General features: G+C 29.5%; 2 protein-coding genes across 9 annotated transcripts in view; one reads left to right on the top strand and one right to left on the bottom strand.

Moving 5' to 3' along the window:
* The window catches only part of LOC129744250 (D-beta-hydroxybutyrate dehydrogenase, mitochondrial), a 307,586-nt gene that overhangs the window by 97,741 nt on the left and 190,873 nt on the right, over window positions 1–18,972 (top strand). The window lies entirely within an intron of this gene.
* The window catches only part of LOC129744251 (elongation of very long chain fatty acids protein 7), a 161,529-nt gene that overhangs the window by 59,499 nt on the left and 83,058 nt on the right, over window positions 1–18,972 (bottom strand). The window lies entirely within an intron of this gene.

Genomic DNA, 18,972 nt, shown 5'->3' with positions numbered 1-18,972 from the left:
GGAATTACTGCAATGAGATTCAAATAAATCTTTTAACATGGTAAATTTTTATGATAACTTTTTCTTTCAAACAAATGCATAACACTTTTATGGAAAATAAATTTCAAATAAAATCATTCTAAAAAAAACTGTCCTTAATTGAAATTTCCTCCGAAAAAATGTTACTAGAAAATCCAAATTCAACCCCGTGTTCACATGAAATCCCTTGAAAGAGACTTTCAACTGAATCACAAAGTTATAAAATAAAATACTTAGGTACTAGCACAGTTTGTTTAGCATAACGAGGATTATGAACAAAAAAAAAACAGTTTTTCATCAATTATTTTGGTCGTTATCAACGACTTTTCCTTTTAACTTAAGTGTTTTAAAGCTTTAATTATGACAACATTTCATCTGAAGAACGCATTTCAATTAGAGTTATCATAAAACAGTAATTAAGTTAAAAACAGGTGTATAAGCGTAGATTAATGACCATTCGTGTATTTTTAGTAATTGACTTTTCAGAAGCTCATTTTTAAAACTCAAAATCTTTTTTTTTACCATAATCCTTATCGAAATCCGACTTTGGGTAAACTTTTTGTCATAATGAAAGCATTGTGAATGGCTGTAATGAAAACATATCAGTCGATAAGACACGAATGCCACAAGGATGGTAAAGTGCCATTAATAAAACCTTAAAATATCAGTCGATAGGAACTTCAGAAAATGATGCTAAACTGGGTTTTCATGTTCCTTCCAAGCAAATTTTTCATAATTCTATAAAATTTTAGGCTCATCTATTTCCGTGGTCCGATCTCCCGAATCGGGCATTGGACTTTGTGCTATGCCAAGGATTTATTTTAGCTTGCAACTAATATTCACATGATCGCACAGATAAATTTCGAATTAAATTGATGTAGTCTTGAAAACTTCATCTGCTTTTTGGTAATAAATGGATCGATTTCATGACCAAAACACATTATTTGTTGAGTTTTTCAACATTTTCCGTAAACTAAGCATTAATGTTAAGACTATACTTTGATTTATTTCATGTAGCTGACCATAAAATTTCGTGATGTCACAATGCTTTGCAAAACCGTGTTTAAAAAAAATGGCGCCTTGTGACGTCACGAAACTGAATCGCTTTAAAATAAATTTAAATCAACATTTGAAAAAAAAAAACCAAAAACAGCGATTAGTTGGTTGTTTAGAATCTATACTTTTCTTAAATTTTCATAAAATTTGATCGAAAAGAAGAGCACAAAAATACTGTTTTGTAAAAAAAAACAGAAAAATAGAAAAAGTGGCGCGCTCACGGTGTCTCTGATAGAACAATTTGAAATATTCCATTGGGAGGACTAGAACAATTTATTTTTCGACGATTTTTAAATCTTTTTGATAGTTTATTCATAAGTAAAAACATACTAACAGTGTTCGGCATCGCTAACTGAAAAATAAGCGCCGCTAATTGAATCGCTAATTTAGGCAATGTTAGCGATCGCTAATGAAAACCGCTAAATGTGCTGAAAAAGTTATCGCTTAAAGCTTAAAGCGCTAATCGCTAACTGCTAATTGTTACCCAACAAAAAACATAAACAAAAAAAAAATTAATTTTGTGTTTTTTGAATTTACAGTACAAATGTTACACCGAAATTGGAAATACAGTTCAATAAAACTTCTAAAAACAACACAAAAATGATAACTGTGCATAGCATGGACACAGTTGAATAAGTTTTTTTATTCCAAAGCTATGCAATCATAGTGTAGTTTTTTTTGTAAAATCTTCAACCAGTTTTCACCCCTTCCAAACTTGTATGACTCTCATGTTAGAAGCGTGAATAGAATGTTCATACAATATCTATTCGAACCTAAATCGAAATCAAAACGAACAATTCAATGCACATACGGCTTTACAAGGTAAATTTTTTCTCTAGTGATTTTTTTTCTTATTTAAAATGAACTGATCTGTGGAATAAAAAAAAAGAACTTATTTTTGAAATGTTAATATTTCAACTACTTTAAAACAATAAACCAATTAAAGGATGTAAAAAAGTTCGATATTGTTGAGCAACTTTCATTAGATTCTTCTTCTTTGACTATTGCCAAAGAAGTACTAAACGAATTTTGAAGTTGATCTCAAGGTCATTAAAATACTAGGTTTTCTGACTTTTACAATATGTAGACGAGGAGAACACGGTGGAGTGTGGTGATGCTCGTTATCTTTGCTTACAAAATAGCTGTTTTCTAAAATGTAAAGGCAAGCTTAGGTCTCAGCTGTTCTATGAATTAAAGGTAACCAAACGCAACGAAGCAATCAACATGGCTGATTCTGAAAGTCGACAGATCTTGGTTAATCTGCGTGACTGTGGTTTGAGGTGACCCAAAATATTCCTATCATTTGACTCTTGTATGCACTCTTCCATTGAGACCATTCGAAGTGAATGATTTGCTTAATAAATGACTAAAAGTATGAATACCTACTTCTATCAGCAGTGATCCACGAGTTTAAAAAAAATGGGATAAGCGTTCTTCAATTAGCGGAACCATAAAATAGCGGAACTTTTTAATTCGCTAGCTTATCAAACATTTAGCGGCAGAATTAATCCGCTAACAAAAAGTTAGCGGACTAATAAGCGATTAGCGGTTTAGCGCTATAGTGCCGAACACTACATACTAATCATTGTTTAAATATTTGTCTTATCTTTAGCGCTATTTCAACTCCATCTGTTAATAACATGATCTTAAAGGAAAATTCCCTGGCTACAACTTCGTCGAAAATATCAAAGTGATTCAAATTGAGAGAAAAGAGTTTTAATGTCGTAAACAGAGTGAATATTATTTGATTTGAAAAATCGATTAAAAATTCTCACCGTTTATGGTACCAAGACCTGAAATAGCATCCTGACGACTGAGTTTTTGATTGTGGAGTATTTAAATGTTCAGGATGCATCTCTTATAATCTATTATATAAAATTCTCTTGTAACGGTGTTTGTAGTACTACTCCTCCGAAAGGACCGAAACGATTCGAATGAAATTATTTTTAGAATATTCTGTAGCCATGCGAATCGGTTTATATCGAATAAAAACAACAAAAAGTCGCATCAATTGTCCGTAATCATTAAATTTGTAATAAAATGAATCAAATTAAAGTCATGGCCTTCAATTTTTTCGAGATTTTCTTTACTTTGGGCGCCGGGCGGGCGGTTTGTTTTTCGTCTCTATGGTCAAGGCGTCGCAAGCAAACGTCGTAGGAGGTTAGTAACTATGGCATAGCATACTGTTTAGTGAGAAATTTTGGGCGCGCATTTCTCAACCAAGCATAATTTCGATGCATGTGGTGACCACATGAAGCCTAGATGTGTTTTTTCTTCTTGATTCCTAGATCATTTGTACAGCACATATGTAGTAATGAATGACGCCCATATGTGACCCAGATTAATATTTTGCCGATCAAATCAAAACCATTCAAACTATTTGAAAAAATTAAAACTTCAATTCGTGTTATTTCAAGAAAGAATTGTTGTCTAAATAATATGAATTTAGTACTGATACGTATGAAATAATGGTATGACTCTTTGTGGACATTTGAAAAAAGAAAAGTGGAAAGACTTGGTTTATAATCCAAAACGCTAGAAATATTTTTCAAACATGTACAAATGTGCTTCACAGAAGTTGTATCATGCGCCATTAAATTTATAAAACAACCACAAAATCCGTTGCAAATGAACAGACACATGAATTGAACAAGAGCCTGTCCTTTAAAATGGATTATATAAGATTGATGTTCATTTGAAGGCCGAATGCAATGAAGTGAGAACGTTCAACATTTACAAAAAATGTATACATGATTTCTAAGTTTATAAATGGTTGGGCCCAAATAAACAATCTGACTAAATAAACTTAACTTTTTTTTTTAAATCGTTCACCAAAAAACCGTTTACAGGTTCCCTATTTGTTTACACAGAATTCAAGTACGTACTTTACATAAATGTGTGTTTAACATATTTTGATTACGTAGGTGAGACTTTAGATCCGATTTTTTGTTGACATTTTTTTTGTGATTGATATTCCAGAAGCATAATTATTTTGATAGCAGAAGCTGAATTTGTTTTTTTATAAGTTTTTGTTATGATCTAAAAATGTTGAAAATAAAATTAACTCCTGTCATTTCGCACGGTGAAACAAGTGGCAATGCGCCTTTAAGTCATGAAACATATTCCAATTTTTCTCTAAAATAGTCAGATAGGGTATCCCGAGTGTTAAATCTGAACGGATATTTAAAATTTTTAAATGTCGAGGTAAATTTACATGAAAATTTCCAGAAAAAAAGAATGAACTCATGAAATCATCGTGGCCTTAAAAGATTAGTTTTTTTTATGTATTAAATTTTTTAAAACCTGCGTTCCAATTTAATCTTATTGAATCTTGAAAAATCACATAATCTTAAACAGAATAGCAAATCACCTTTAACACTGTTTAGGAAAATTTTAAATCAGACAACAATGGTTTATATTGGCAGGTATGTATTAAAGGATGAAAAAGAAGATAAAAATGCTTTAATTCGGTTGAATAACAAAAAATTTAATCATATCTTTTCTCCTTTCAAAACCAAATAAAATTTCTTTGAATATTAACCCAATAAATCAAGACTTCTTGATTTAATTAGCATTTTTTGCTAAAAAAAAATGGGCGAACCTTTTTTTTGGACATGATTTTGATGAAAATATGGATATAAATAACCACTGCTTCCAAATGTGAGGAAAGTGAAGCTGCTTGAAAATGGTTTGAAAAAAATCATCTCTAATGTTTTTATTTCTTCAGTTCTAAAAAATATACCATCAAAAGCTACTCGGGAGCTAAAAGTGCTGCGCTAGGCAGAATATTGAGCAAACACTCCAAAAATTGTCCTGATATTCAAAATTCTTCTTCCATAAAGTTTCATATGCAATAAATTCCAATAAATGAGAAATTTTTGATTTCGATTTAAACCTTAAAGTGAACTCGAGCAAAGCGGAGTCAATCAACTAAATTGTATACAATAAATGAAACATAGATAATCAACATATGTTATTTATGGAACAAGTTATAAAGAGTGGATTTTTTTAAGCAAGAGATTTACCAAGTTTGATGGTAACGTTGAGTGCTGAAAAAATTGAATTTGCAACGGGAAGCTGATACCTGATATCATTCGGCAATATTCAAAGCATCCGAATCAAAGAAATGTAAATTAAAAGGATTCATGTAAGATGTATGTAAAATTGATTGGAGATATTTTTTGAATAATCAGTTAAAAGACCCGTAGAATTGAGTTAAAATTCCTAGATTTGATTCCGATATAATTGAGCAGGCCAATTCTAGCAAACGGAAAAGATTGATACGTTTAAAAACTAGGACATGTTCAAGAAAGCGAGACGATTAACAACTCAAGATTTGATGCTTTTTTTAAGTCAAACAGCGAAAAAAAATGAAATAGACGCCAAGTTTAAAATGGTAAGACGAAGTTTACCGGGTCTGCTAGTTGTTTTATATAAATTTGATCTAGGAGAAGATTCAGAGCAGAGCATAGTATTATAATGAAAGGAGGGTGATCCTGCATAAAAATCACGATCAGCTCTGAAGAGTGGTGATATTTTTTTTTCATGAAAATAATAAAATGACATTTCAGGCGAGAGTCAAAAAGCAGAAATCCAAAGACAAATGTTTGCAGTGCTCCATGTAGAGTACTACCAGATGAAGAACTGCATTTTTAATTTCAGCTATAATATTTGAAAAACAAATATTTTAGTTAATTTGAACAAATGCGGAACATTAAGAAAAAATTATTAAAAATTTGCTAAAAAAAATCCGATGAATTTATGTTTAGTCAATCAACTAAAAGTAAATTGAGAAAATATTTTCTTATAATTCTATTAAAACAAATCAGCCATTAAAATCGGTAAAAAATAAAGTTACTCTTTTTCTATTCTATCGAAAAAAAAATAATGAATGACAATTTTGAGTGCGGCCCGCTGACAAAATTTCAACTTCAAATTGGCGCGTTAGATCAAAACGTTGCTCACACCTGATTAAGAGTATAAAGGCAACTGATAATATCATTTTCTTTCAAAATATTTTTCTTAATAGTATTTTCACGAAGTTCCCTTGAAGCCAATCTGAATTTTTCGTTAATTGAACCAATGTCTTTCGTATGTGGAATTTTACAATTATTTGTTTTATTTAGTTACTTGCAATCATTTTCGTTGTCGTCCAATTCGTCATTATAGTCTCCTAGCATTCTAGTGCTTCCGCTATCTGGTATTTTTTTGTTGCAAATTCTTAATTTTCAATCTCTTCCAAAAAATCATTATTTGCGGCCAGAAATAAAATTTTGAAAGCGATAAATCCACTCCTGAATTAGCGCAACGAGTTTCAATTTTGTATGGAAATTTGTATTATTTATAAAAAAAAATCCATTCAAAAATCGCCAGAGATATACTGAAAATTAAAAAAATATAGCTTTGCATAAAAAACAGTTCCTTGAGGAAAAAGCACTATTCATGTTAAAAAGCACAACCCTCACTTGTATCCCAAAAAAATAATCGATATTAATTTTTTTTTTAACTTTTGCATTTTTGCCTGTTTATTCAAATGCGGTATAATCGTAGGATAAAATTAAAAAATCTGTAAAAAAATCGAAGAGGTTATCGCTATGACTATTTCGTTAACTAATCAAAATTAACCAAGAGTTTCCACCAAACGTTTTATATCATATGATTTGATCAAATGACAAAAAACACATCCTTGTAGTATTTTTTAAAGCTTTCAATAGATAAAAGCAGACTTCATATTCTAATGATAAATTCAGACACAAGAAAGCTAGATTTGAAAAATAAATGAACTACTTATAACGATTATATTTTTCGAAACTTAGAGATTTTTCAAACATCTTGATGAAATCGGCAGTGAATTTCAAGAACAGTTATATAAACGGATAGTGAACAAATCGGAAAACTATATTCTGTATTGTCAAAATTGTCAAAATTGTCAAAAATGTCAAAATTGTCAAAATTGTCAAAATTGTCAAAATTGTCAAAATTGTCAAAATTGTCAAAATTGTCAAAATTGTCAAAATTGTCAAAATTGTCAAAATTGTCAAAATTGTCAAAATTGTCAAAATTGTCAAAATTGTCAAAATTGTCAAAATTGTCAAAATTGTCAAAATTGTCAAAATTGTCAAAATTGTCAAAATTGTCAAAATTGTCAAAATTGTCAAAATTGTCAAAATTGTCAAAATTGTCAAAATTGTCAAAATTGTCAAAATTGTCAAAATTGTCAAAATTGTCAAAATTGTCAAAATTGTCAAAATTGTCAAAATTGTCAAAATTGTCAAAATTGTCAAAATTGTCAAAATTGTCAAAATTGTCAAAATTGTCAAAATTGTCGCAAATTGTAAGAATTGTTAAAATTGTCAAAATTGTCAAAATTGTCAAAATTGTCAAAATTGTCAAAATTGTCAAAATTGTCAAAATTGTCAAAATTGTCAAAATTGTCAAAATTGTCAAAATTGTCAAAATTGTCAAAATTGTCAAAATTGTCAAAATTGTCAAAATTGTCAAAATTGTCAAAATTGTCAAAATTGTCAAAATTGTCAAAATTGTCAAAATTGTCAAAATTGTCAAAATTGTCAAAATTGTCAAAATTGTCAAAATTGTCAAAATTGTCAAAATTGTCAAAATTGTCAAAATTTTCAAAATTGTTAAGTATTTAAACAATTTGTTAGTTTAACGGGTACCTATTCGTTAAAGTTCCAGTAAACCTTCACTTTCAATTTAATCCCATAACGACGTAAAGTATCGAAAACCAATAAAACCTGACACGTTACATGAATCAGTTCAAAATTCGATGGCAATCAGTTGATACCTTACTCTGCGCACACCTTCATTCATTCATTCATTGATATCAACCGTTCCTTCCAGTTTCCATGTAAGTAGGTATCGTTACGATGTTGTTGAGACCCAAACTGTGTGGCCTCAACTTGCATGTGGTTCCAACTTTCGATTCCTTCTCTTCCACATCACATCGACTGGCTGACTGGCTGACTGGCTTCGAGACACGGTTCAGATGCAATGAAAGAGGTGCCGAAAAAAAGGGCGACCATATCTGTTTGCTTTTGGTGGTGTTTTCCAGCAACAAATCGCTCGGCACGAGTCCGTGACTTTGACGATTAGGTGTGTTCATATAATTAAGACCTCTGATGAATATTTTCATTCATGGTTTGATTCATGAACCACCTTAGCCCCTCGAAAGATACCCACGGCTGATAATCATCCGGTAAACTGCTTAGCGCAAGTATTTTGCCAGCCAGCCAGCTACCTCTTCAAGCCAACAAGCCAGTCTCATATACAGGTAATAAGTACGGCAATACCTGGGCGCTTGCTTGCACTTGAACTTCGAAGCTGGTTTTTTTGGCTTTCAATTCAAGTTTAATTGCACTCGTTCAGAAAGTGCGCCTTTGCTGGCTGACTACCTGTTGCCCTTTTTGCATTTAAAGTTTTTCCGGCTTCTGTTTGTTTGGGTCTCTTTACACGGAACCGGTAGATTAAATGATGCATACGATAAGCTTTATTGTTTAAAAACATTCCTGGCGTTTGATTGTATTGTGAAAATTTATTGAGGGATTTTCTAACAAAGTAATTTTTTGAAGACATCTCCCAAATTTGAAAAACATAAGATAGTGTTCTTTCAATCTTGGTCCTTCAAGATTCATTAAAGCGTTTTCAACTGACAAGGTAATATAACAATTCACAAAAATACAGCCGACAATGAGGGGCTCAGTGATATCACTTTTACAACTGTCCATGTATTCGGTCATGGTCAAGTTCACCTGTTTAACCAGCAGATTAATTTCGCTCAAATTGCACCAAGTAGATATTGTGGGGCGCGAGGATCTCGGTTAAATAAAATGTAAACAGAGGAGGAAAATAACGAAACCATCACACTAACTTTATGCCATGGTCGTCCATGACAGAGCAGTGTATTTTTCCTTGATGGTGGTCAAGATTTTCTGGAAACAACTTGAAGAAACGAGCGCCACAAAACACAAGAAACGAGCGCTAAAATTCAATTGGCACCAGCCAAAGCTAGTCTCGACTTGCAGAGACATAAGTTCAATGTGAGACATTCAAAACGCTTGTGGTTAAATCTTCAATATACAACAAAACGTTCGAATGCATTTCCTTTCTCTTATTCTCAAGAACCTTCTGAGAGGAAGAATGAGTTCAACTGGAATAATATTGAATTTTTTTAAAAATTTGACATTTTTGATAATTTGGACAATTTGGACAATTTGGACAATTTTGACAATTTTAACAATTTTGACAATTTTGACAATTTTGACAATTTTGACAATTTTGACAATTTTGACAATTTTCACAAGTTTGACAATTTTGACAATTTTGACAATTTTGCTGAATTTAAAATATTTGACAATTTTGACAATTTTGACAATTTTGACAATTTTGACAATTTTGACAATTTTGACAATTTTGACAATTTTGACAATTTTGACAATTTTGACAATTTTGACAATTTTGACAATTTTGACAATTTTGACAATTTTGACAATTTTGACAATTTTGAGAATTTTGACAATTTTGACAATTTTGACAATTTTGACAATTTTGACAATTTTGACAATTTTGTCAATTTTGACAATTTTGACAATTTTGACAATTTTGACAATTTTGACAATTTTGACAATTTTGACAATTTTGACAATTTTGACAATTTTGACAATTTTGACAATTTTGACAATTTTGACAATTTTGGCAATTTTGACAATTTTGACAATTTTGACAATTTTGACAATTTTGACAATTTTGACATTTTCGACAATTTTGACAATTTTGACAATTTTGATAATTTTGACAATTTTGACAATTTTGACAATTTTGACAATTTTGACAATTTTGACAATTTTGACAATTTTGACAATTTTGACAATTTTGACAATTTTGACAATTTTGACAATTTTGACAATTTTGACAATTTTGACAATTTTGACAATTTTGACAATTTTGACAATTTTGACAATTTTGACAATTTTGACAATTTTGACAATTTTGACAATTTTGACAATTTTGACAATTTTGACAATTTTGACAATTTTGACAATTTTGACAATTTTGACAATTTTGACAATTTTGACAATTTTGACAATTTTGACAATTTTGACAATTTTGACAATTTTGACAATTTTGACAATTTTGACAATTTTGACAATTTTGACAATTTTGACAATTTTGACAATTTTGACAATTTTGACAATTTTGACAATTTTGACAATTTTGACAATTTTGACAATTTTGACAATTTTGACAATTTTGACAATTTTGACAATTTTGACAATTTTGACAATTTTGACAATTTTGACAATTTTGACAATTTTGACAATTTTGACAATTTTGACAATTTTGACGATTTTGACAATTCTGACAATTTTGACAATTTTGACAATTTTGACAATTTTGCCAATTTTGTCAATTTTGACAATTTTGACAATTTTGTCAATTTTGACAATTTTGACAATTTTGTCTATTTTGTCAATTTTGTCAATTTTGTCAATTTTGTCAATTTTGTCAATTTTGTCAATTTTGACAATTTTGACAATTTTGACAATTTTGACAATTTTGACAATTTTGACAATTTTGACAATTTTGACAATCTTATCAGTTTCGTCGATTTTGTCAATTTTGCCAATTTTTTCAATTTTGTCAGTTATTTTATTTTCAGTTTTTGAATTCCTTATATATTTTTTTTAAGATTAAAGGTTTTATTTTATTTGCATATTTTATGTTTTCAATCGGTTCCAACTTAAAATCGAAAAGTTTTCAAATTATTAATTTTTATTATTTTTTCTTAGTTTTTTAGAAATTCTCAGTAGTGATGGCCATTTTTTTTCAAGTGCAAAAACATCATGATTGTTTTTATTCATTTCAACCTGACAATGATTCAAATTTAATCTCCAGCTGAAAATTTTGAAGCTAATCTGAATATTGTAACAATGAGCTGAAGTTTAAGTTTATTTTGATTTTTCAATATATTGAAGAATGTAGAATAGAATATTAGAATATTAGAATATTGTATTGTTGAAAAAATAATTCAAAATGAAAAGAGTATTCGAAAAAAATTCATCAGTTTAATTTTGAAATTATTTTTGAATGCTTAGATGGAAATTGATCAAACTTTTTGAAAAGCTTTCTTATAATGTAACGAATACATGGGTTGAATTTTAATGACGCTTTTTTCATGTGAAGAAGTTTTTCGACTTTAAATTTTGGGCGCCACGTGTAAGATTGCCAAAATCACAATAGAATTTACAGTTTCACAGAATTTTGAACGAGTTTTCATCACAGATTCTGTGTTACGAAACACAAAATTTTGAAAATTTTCACAGATTTTACAGATTTTTGTAAATTTTTTACTCATTTCCCAAACTGAATTTTTATCTTTTTTTCTTAAAACATGATAAGATTGAAAAATTCAGTTGATTTTTCAATAGCAAAATGGTAAAAAAAAAACTAATTTTTTCATGACTTTTCAGAGAAATTTAGGCAATTTCCATCACAGAAAACCATCAAGAAATTTTTGGGCAAAATCAGTTATATTTTTTCTTCGAAAAAAAACACAGAATTGTTAAAAGAAACCCTGGCCACGTTTGCCATCTATAACACAAAGCAACAAAATTTACATTTTTTCGAGGTGCAAAGAACTTAAGCACTGATTTAAAAAAAAAACGAACACAAACACATACAGGATCTCAATGAAACTTGATGTTTCCTCGAAGAGATTCCTTTTACTTAATTCTAAGCGTACATATGGATATGATGGCTAGTATCTTACAAATGCTAAAACCACCAACCCAAAGAAAGTGTACTATGCCGTGACCGGGATTCGATCTCATATCCGTTGGCTTAGAAGACTTGAAGGCTATCCTCTACGTCACGGGCTGCGGATTTACTTTAATTTATGGAGCTGATTTCAAATATGCTTTTAGTTTTCTAGGAGCTGTTTATTCGATTTTTTTTAGTTTCGATTATAGTCGTTTTACCATCTTTATGGCATTCGCGACTTAAAATTTGTTTTCGAATAAACTTTGGAAAATGGATGAAAGTTCATGTAATCAATTTGTGCACTTTTTTGATACAATTGAAGAAAATTGAAAAAGGATTTTCAAATTGAATGTTTTACCTCAATATCAACTTTCCTGATGATCGTGAGTGATTTTGAGTTCTGAAAAAAAAAGATGAAGAACATTCATATTCAGATCAAGACATTGTTAATCAATTTGAACCCAAACTGAATCTTATTTATTTTTTAAACAATAATTAATCTAATCTTTTTGCAGTCTTCAACAATGTTCTCAAATGAATTAAAATCTGTTACTTTAAATACACGAGTATTTTCTTCAACAATGTCAGAAATAGTTGTAAACAAATCTATTCAAATTCCTCAAAATTTTAGTATTTTATATTTTTAAAGCTTTATATCACTGAATCTATTATATCTAAGCAAAACCTGATCCTTGTTTGAACGGAAGATAAAAAATGGATTCAAATTCAGTTTTTGTTGTACATGACGGTTTGTTGGTTCATCAATTATAAATGATCCATTTTACTCTATATTGATCAATTTCTAAATTTTCACACGCCGTATCACTGAAAAAAAGCTGATAGACCAAATCTGATAGTCAAAATCTGATAATTAATTTGAATTCAGGACGCTTAAAACTTCCAAAACCAGTGATTAAAACGCAGGCTCCAAAAATGCTGTTCCCTGGTATAATAGACTGGCCCAAATTTGTATAGGATGATTTTTACAACACTTTTTTCAACGCGGCACCCCTTAGATTGGTGCATTGAGGTGAAAAAATTACTTTCTGAAGGTTTCAGGTCATTTGGCAGAAGCACGAGCTGGCGGAAAGGACGTTCATGATATATCAAAGAAATGCAAAAAAAATTAAACATTTAATTGCGGATAACTCATCACAGACAACTCGTATCGCGTCACAATCTTCTACAAACTTGTTTGTCATTTTTTGAACTACAATTCCTGAAATTCTGAGCTTTCTAGTTTACTGGAAACATATTTTAGAATACAAAGAGTGAAAGTATGTCGGTTTTTCATACGTTTTAAACTAGTCGAAGAAAAACAACATATTTGACTTTTTATCAATCTACCATAGTCTTTGCGTAATTGCGCGATTCCAGATTCAACCAAAATAAAATTTCTACTTTATGATACCTATGAGAGTGCTTTGCAGGCAAAACGGTCGCATTTGCGGCTTCCACAGATTGTCAGCCACTTGAAGTCAGCAGACATGAAATTTGTCATTATTTTCCATATTTTATCTTTTTAACATTCATGCGAGATTTCTCAACGTAAAATTTCTGGCTGGAAACCTGTCAGTCGCCCGCTAAAAGTTCGTTTTGCTGTCCAAGACAAGCTTTTTCAAAATATCTCTCGCTAGCGGTTCAAATATTTTGCGAACGATTTGACCACCGTTTTTTAATAACTTAACCAGTGGGCTGTTTTATCTTGTAGAAATGAAGTCAGCCCTTTTTATGAGTCAGCTAGACAAACCAGACAGGAAAAAATATCTTTATCTTTTATTTTATCACTCCGCCTATTGATATTTTCGGATTTTGGATTCAAGGATTCCTTAAACGATTTTTTATAAGAACTTTGGTCAAATAGATAATTTCCAGGCTGTTTTTGGCTCCTACTGCTTTTTCTGAATTTTTCTCGATTCTCCCCAAAAAATTTGATCAGTGAGCTTCTGCATTGGCAGCTCTCTGAAAACCACTGGAGCTTCATTGAAAATTTCAAGAATTTCATTCATGCATTTAGAAGTTATTCATAAAACAAAGTGTTGCATTTTCAACAACTCCTTAATACTTTTCATTAGAAAAACTTATTTGTAATTAACGATTTTAGGATCTAACCTGCTTCCTCATTACTTATTTTCTGCTCTGGCTCCTAAAATGTAATCTCGAGCAGATTGATTTTTTTCGAAGCTGCATGTGCAGCTCTGTTTATCATGTCAATTTAATCAATGTTGCTTGTTTGATTTATGATAACTCTAGCAGTTGGACTCGTATGCACAGTTATTAATATCACATATTAGATTCATATATTAGATTGGATTATTCGAGTTATAAAGCAAACTTTTAAGAGGTTAGAAATAAAAAACCGAAAATAAACTCTCTCTGTGACGGTCGCCATGTCAAAAATTCTCAATCATGTTAAAAGTGAACAAAAACATTCTGGAAAACTTGGCTTAGGTAATGAGCCATAAGCTGCAAAGGAATTTTTATAGCTCTCATCTTCATTGACCGAAATAATCAAGGATTCATCAAGTATCTCATTACAACTGAATGTAACAGTGACCGACGAAAATTTGTCACAGCACCTTCACTGCCCACAAACAACCAACCGGGCCATTCCGTCTCATCACTTCGTCTGCCAACCGAATCGAAGAAATAAATAACCCATATGATACGGTTCAAGGAATCGGGTTTAAAGGGTGTTTCCTAAAAATAAAATTTGCACTTTTTTTTCTTTAATAAAATTCTACATAATTTAATTGGTTGAGTTTGAATTTCTTAGCTTCATTAATTTGATTCCTATTTAATATCAAAAATCAGGATCACCATTTGAAAATTTAAAAAAAAAAAACTCCGGTAACCATCTACAGTGCATAAATGCAAAAGCATATGGAAATTAGCTTCAAAAGCTTCCGCCATAAAACGCGACCTTCCCCAACACGTGATGGTAAACATTGTATTTAGATATGTCAGCTTGCTGTTCTTTGTCTTAAGACAGAACGAAACTACAGAAGAAAAAATAAAAAAAATTAATAACCTTTTTCCATTCCCTCCATCCGTCATTTTCCAAGTGTCAAGTTCTCGCTTAAGCGGTTTAACTAAATAGTTGGTAGCCTATGTAAAGGTATACGAAAGCGTTGTAATAACTTTTTTGAGCAATTCTTGAGGTTTGCCACTGGCATGGATGGTGGCAGGAGGTTCGTTCATTAAACTGATTTATCGAGGTATTCGAGTGCATATTGAACTGCATATGTGTGGTTTGGTTTTCATGCCAGATTGACCCTGGTACAAGTTCAACCTAAAGTGCATTTCGGTTTTGTTTTCGAACATATGGACATGTGGGCCACTCACTTTTACACCCGTTTCAAGATTAACCGTTAATGTTTGGTACCTCTGAGTTGATGATTTTTTACGTGGCGACCGTCACATAAAATGATTGTATCATTTGCATTCAAATAATACAGTTATCTTTAAGAAGGATGTCGAATGAACACTATCAAGTTGTTGAGAGAGATCTTTTAGATGACTTTTTTATCCAGCTTGCCGTAAGCTATTTATACAAGGGAAAAAATCACCTATGATTTTTGAGCAACTGCCCACTTTGCCACCTACAAAACAAAAAAAATCCAACGGAATTGATTGATTAATGTGACATCGATAATGATAACAACCATTTGAATTAAACATTCAGAATACAGCCATTTAGTTTTAACGGATCATTCAAGTTGAACTTCCAGAGAACTTATAAATCACGCCTTTATGACGGTCGGCGTGCAAAAAATCCTCAATCATATTAAGAGTAAACACGCATTGATAAAATAATCTTGATTAATAAAACTGGACATGCAGCTAGCTAAAAAATCAACCAATTTGAGACAACCTAAGAAGTTCAAGGCATCCAAAATAAAGAATATCAAATGTATTCGAGGGAAAAATGTTTAATTGTTCAAACAATTTTAACATAGTAAAAACGAAATCAAATCATATTCTCCTAACACAAGTTTTTAAATTAAAAAAAACTTTCATTCAGGACTTGGAATGAATTCAAAAACTCACAAAATTGACAGAATTGTTAAAAATGATAAAATTAAAAAAAATGACAAAATTGACAAAAATTCAAAACTGGCAAAATTGACAAAATTGACAAAATTGACAAAATTGACAAAATTGACAAAATTGACAAAATTGACAAAATTGACAAAATTGACAAAATTGACAAAATTGACAAAATTGACAAAATTGACAAAATTGACAAAATTGACAAAATTGACAAAATTGACAAAATTGACAAAATTGACAAAATTGACAAAATTGACAAAATTGACAAAATTGACAAAATTGACAAAATTGACAAAATTGACAAAATTGACAAAATTGACAAAATTGCCAAAATTGACAAAATTGACAAAATTGACAAAATTGACAAAATTGTCAAAATTGTCAAAATTGTCAAAATTGACAAAATTGACAAAATTGACAAAATTGACAAAATTGACAAAATTGACAAAATTGACAAAATTGACAAAATTGACAAAATTGACAAAATTGACAAAATTGACAAAATTGACAAAATTGACAAAATTGACAAAATTGACAAAATTGACAAAATTGACAAAATTGACAAAATTGACAAAATTGACAAAATTGACAAAATTGACAAAATTGACAAAATTGACAAAATTGACAAAATTGACAAAATTGACAAAATTGACAAAATTGACAAAATTGACAAAATTGACAAAATTGACAAAATTGACAAAATTGACAAAATTGACAAAATTCACAAAATTTACAAAATTTCCAAAATTTACAAAATTTACAAAATTTACAAAATTTACAAAATTTACAAAATTTAAAAAATTTCCAACATTTACAAAATTTACAAAATTTACAAAATTTACAAAATTTACAAAATTTACAAAATTTACAAAATTTACAAAATTTACAAAATTTACAAAATTTACAAAATTTACAAAATTTACAAAATTTACAAAATTTACAAAATTTACAAAATTTACAAAATTTACAAAATTTACAAAATTTACAAAATTTACAAAATTGACAAAATTTACAAAATTTACAAAATTTACAAAATTTACAAAATTTACAAAATTTACAAAATTTACAAAATTTACAAAATTTACAAAATTTACAAAATTTACAAAATTTACTAAATTTACAAAATTTACAAAATTTACAAAATTTACAAAATTTACAAAATTTACAAAATTTACAAAATTTACAAAATTAACAAAATTTACAAAATTTACAAAATTTACAAAATTTACAAAATTTACAAAATTTACAAAATTTACAAAATTTACAAAATTTACAAAATTTACAAAATTTACAAAATTTACAAAATTTACAAAATTTTCAAAATTTACCAAATTTACAAAATTTACAGAATATACAAAATTTTCAAAGTTTTGTTTATAACAGATAGTTATTCAAGATAAATAATCTTTGCTCGGTACTGATACCCAAACCTTAAAAACTAATGCCAAAGTTTAACAAAATTTTATCACTTCTTGATTAAAATTCTGGTTTCATGTCTTCAAACTCTAGATGGCTGTAACACCAGGGTTCCTTAATTTCATTTTGAATCATCATTAGAAAATAGTTTTAAAATGCTTTTTTGAAATCCTGGTTCTAATTCGGTTTTGTATTTTATACAAAATTGGATCCATGACTTTTGGAATCCATATGATTTTTCTAAAATAAGATAGTCAATTTTTAATGATATTTTAACTATGGAAAAATAATAATTCTACTAATAGAAAAACAAACTTGAATTTATTTCGAGATGTTCGAGATTGAATGTTCTTGAACTTCTTTTCTATGCAGAATTCAAACATCAAAGCTTCAAAATGGCGATCCAAAACTGAAAACTCAGAACCAGATTCATTATTTGATAATAATTTAAACACTCAGTTTTGCAAGTTCGATTGAAAAAAAATTATAATAATGATAAATCCAGATTGAAAACCAAAATTACAGTAGCAAAATTACAAATTAATGATTGAGGAGATGTAAATCAGATTTCTTATATTGGCTCATATATAAAATTCTGATCAGGAATTCAAATTCAGAAATCGTATTAAAATGGGTAAACAAATACAACATTCAAATTTTTAATGCAGGTTCAGAATCAGTATTTAAAATTTAGGTTCAGATTCAACTCGTGAATGAGTTTTATATTCAAATATTTGATATGAAATATGTTGTTATCTATTTGTTGAAAAAATCAAATTGCAAATGATCGTAGACCAACAGTTTTAATGGTAAATTCAGTTTGAAACTTGTGGTGTTCGTTTAACCTTTTGGCTAACGTTTCTGGTTTATAAACCAGAGGTTCAGGGATTGAATCCCATCACCTTAAAAGCATAATTTCTTCGGAGTATTAAAAAGATTGCAGATACGAACCAGCGCAAGGCTGAAAGTCTCTTTTACATATGCAAAATAAATTACGGTTTTCAAATAAAAATCACACGTTCAAAGGATAATTTGAGTTTATTTTAGGTTTTTTTGTCTGATGAGAAACCATGATTTTGATCTTGGAAGAAATCATCAAAAAGCAAAATATTTACTGATAAAGAAAAATGAATCTGCTCTTTAAATCAAAAGTCAAATTTCAAACTAAATTTTAAATAAGGATCGGATTTGAAAAAACCGAAATTTTTTTATCGTTTTCTTTCACTTTTGAAAATTTGATATATTTTCATCGATCTTTGAATTTGGTCAAGGGTTTGATAGATTAAGCTTATTTTAAATTGAGCATAGAATTAAAAAAAAAATTAAAGTTTTTTATGCTCTAATCAAATAACTTAATCTACCAGACTTTAGAGCAAAAAAAAAACAAATTATAGTACTGTAAGTTGGGGGCACTTTGATCACCGGGGTTATTTTCATCAATATGAAATTTTTGCAGAGAATCAGCATAAACTAAGTCTGAAGTTCAAATATCTGTAAACTTTTTACTACGTTTGTAAGCCTATACATTGAGTTTCAAAAAGGCTAAATTTGTAGTGGGCGATTTTTTTAATATTTTTTAGAATGTAGTTTTAAAGTTTTAAAATAGGTATCTGTTTTTTCGAAACTCACAAACAAACACCTCTCCTGATAAAA

The sequence above is a fragment of the Uranotaenia lowii genome, chromosome 2 (genome assembly GCF_029784155.1).
Source record: "Uranotaenia lowii strain MFRU-FL chromosome 2, ASM2978415v1, whole genome shotgun sequence".
In the NCBI taxonomy this organism is placed as follows: domain Eukaryota; kingdom Metazoa; phylum Arthropoda; class Insecta; order Diptera; family Culicidae; genus Uranotaenia; species Uranotaenia lowii.
The sequence above is the reverse complement of the archived record's forward strand: the minus strand, read 5'-3'. Positions and strand labels throughout refer to the sequence as shown.